Source organism: Oryzias latipes, chromosome 15, assembly GCF_002234675.1.
Source record: "Oryzias latipes chromosome 15, ASM223467v1".
In the NCBI taxonomy this organism is placed as follows: Eukaryota; Metazoa; Chordata; class Actinopteri; order Beloniformes; family Adrianichthyidae; genus Oryzias; species Oryzias latipes.
Genome location: NC_019873.2, coordinates 11,552,772 through 11,555,256, shown reverse-complemented (window position 1 = coordinate 11,555,256; position 2,485 = coordinate 11,552,772). Strand labels below are relative to the sequence as shown.

The 2,485-nt window shown below is 41.8% G+C and overlaps 1 long non-coding RNA gene across 1 annotated transcript; it reads left to right on the top strand.

Annotated features, from left to right (window-relative positions):
• The first annotated feature begins 389 nt into the window (after positions 1-389).
• LOC111948855 lies at positions 390-1,573 on the top strand. The gene is made up of 2 exons (XR_002874852.1): positions 390-1,193; positions 1,284-1,573. It is a non-coding gene; the product is annotated as an uncharacterized LOC111948855 (long non-coding RNA).
• The last annotated feature ends 912 nt before the right edge of the window (positions 1,574-2,485 follow it).

The following is a 2,485-nucleotide window of genomic DNA, read 5'->3' as shown; positions in this document are numbered from 1 at the left end:
GTCTAGATGACCCAACTCCCAATGTTAAAGTGCCTAGGATAGCACAAGGGTTAAAAAAGTTCCCATGCTGCATTGCAGTTTTTTGCCTGATGCTGAATGGCGCTCGTGTTCTAAACCTGCAGAAATGCGGCTTGACGTTAAAGCCTGCAGACTGATGCTCGGCGCGCTGGATCCTCTGGAGGGGGGTACTTTATTACCACCAGGCTGTGCTGTGCTCCCTGGCGCTCTGCAGCCTGAACTCACACTCGTCCAGGAGAAGATGAGTCTTCACACCTCCCCCTGCACCCCCCCCCCCACCACCACCACGTTCTGCTTTTATAACTTAGCCTTTCCCACTCATCCTTCTGCTTTCTCCTCTCCTTTTTCAGACCCCCCCCCTCCATCCTCTAAGGTGCTGATCAATTCACAGTCTCCCTGGAGGTGTTAGCCCCCCCCCCATGTCCATCCAGCCACTCATCGCTTCCTGCTCTTCCTTCTGGTTTCAGCTCCATCCGTCTCTCCATTAGCGCACCTGAAATAACAGCGCTGGTGACAAATGCTGCTGGGGAGGGGGGGGGGGTAAAAGAGGTGTGTGTGACGGAGGGATGAGCTCTCTCTCTGTCTGCGGGGTTAATTCACACAGCGAGCGGCGTTTCAGAGTGAAAGTGGAGCTGCTGACCCGCTGACCGGTGGCACATGTGAAAATTGACTGGCAGGGATTACACCTGTGTGTGTGTTCACGTGTGTGTGTGTGTTTGTGTTCATGTCTGCGTTAAAGCAGCTGTTTGTCACATTCTCTGTCCTGCAGCAGTTAATGCAGCTGCTGCAGCATCTGGACAAATGACAGTGTCACCTTTTCCAGATTCAGAACAAGAAAACTTCAACTTTGTTTCACTGATTTCCCCTTTAATCAGTTAAAGGAAGAACTGAAGGAAAAAAAACGGACCTCAACAATCCAGCTCAGTTTGTATTGATCATAACATTGATCAAGTTTACCTCAAAGATGTGAAACGTTGCTGAAAAGTGCACATTTTTGTGTCATATTGTCACTAAAGTATAGGGGTCTGAACAGAAAGGCCTAAACACAAAAATAATGTTTGCCTTCAAGCCTGTTTTCTAAGATTTTAACCCTTTTTTTTGTCTGTTTGTGTTCTAGTTTTTCTATTGTGCTCCACTTTTCAGTCACGTGGGGTGAGGCAGGATGGGATGAAGAGGTAACGAGTCTTACGCCACCTTTTTTTTTTTTAGGACCATTTTAACTCCAAAAGATGACTTTTATTCATTAATCCTTTCTCTGATCTGAGGTTTTTGACTGCGGAGTCTTGAAAACTGCAGTTTCCTGTTCTACCGGCAGGAGGCGCAAGCGGACAAGCGTAAAAGATGTGAGCGGCTCGTATGAACTTGGAGTCCAAACTGCACGGAGAAAAATGACCGATCTTTTAGTTTTGAGTGATTCCTGAAAATGCTTTAAATTCATTGATGGATTAAGACGAAAATCCTGACAAAATTTAAAAAGAAGAGAAAAACAATGTTGATTTGAAAATTAAAGTCACACTTTTCTCAAGAAACTGGATTAAAACTGATCTTTAATTGATGTTCTGCCTTATTCAATCATTTGATAAACTGTTCTTAAGCGAGAAACGCTGCTCAACAGGGTCTGGGGAGGAGGGGGGGGGGGTATCTGGAGCCTTTCTGTTCAGATCCAGTCTGGAGCTCTTTGACCTAAACTGCAGGGAAAAAACTAAATTCTCACTTTACAGACATTTTAACAAGGGAATTTTAAAAAGATTGGCTTAGAATGATAATTTTTAAAATTATTTCAGTTATTTATCTGATGAAAAACGAAGAATTTGAATCAGATTTTAATAACGTTAAGTCTGAAAAGTGTCACAGAAAACTCTCGGTTCTGATTTTGATTAAACTTTTTGAAATGTTTTTAACGCGCAGTTTTTGTTCAGATATACGTGAGGAATATTCACTTTTACTGTGTAAAAATATTCGGAATTACTTACCAAAAATACACCAAACAGTCGCTCCTTTTTGCGTTAAAAGTCTGGGTGCATTTGCTTTAAAAACTGCCATCAACCCCACCACCACGCAGGATGTTTTCCACGTGAAGCCACGCTGTCGTTATGTCAGATGATTGAGAAGGGAAAAAGAAAGAATCCCACTCCAACACAGGTAAACGTTTACGCACCGTTTACCTGTGCGTAAACGGTGCGTAAACGACGCGCAATCGATGCATGGACGAGATAAGGAGAATAAAACATAAATACATTTAAAATCTGCATGAATTTCGGATGAACCTAAACAATAAAAACTTCACAAAACCACAAAAGTGTCATTAACATTTTAATATGCTTGTTTGGTCCTTAATTAAAACATAAATACATTTATAAATAGTAAAGCAAGTGTATATTTATTTTAGGAATTTCAGCCACACATTATTAACACTTTTGATATATTTTCTTAAAATGTAGCAGAAAAACCTTGAAGTTGTTCCGTA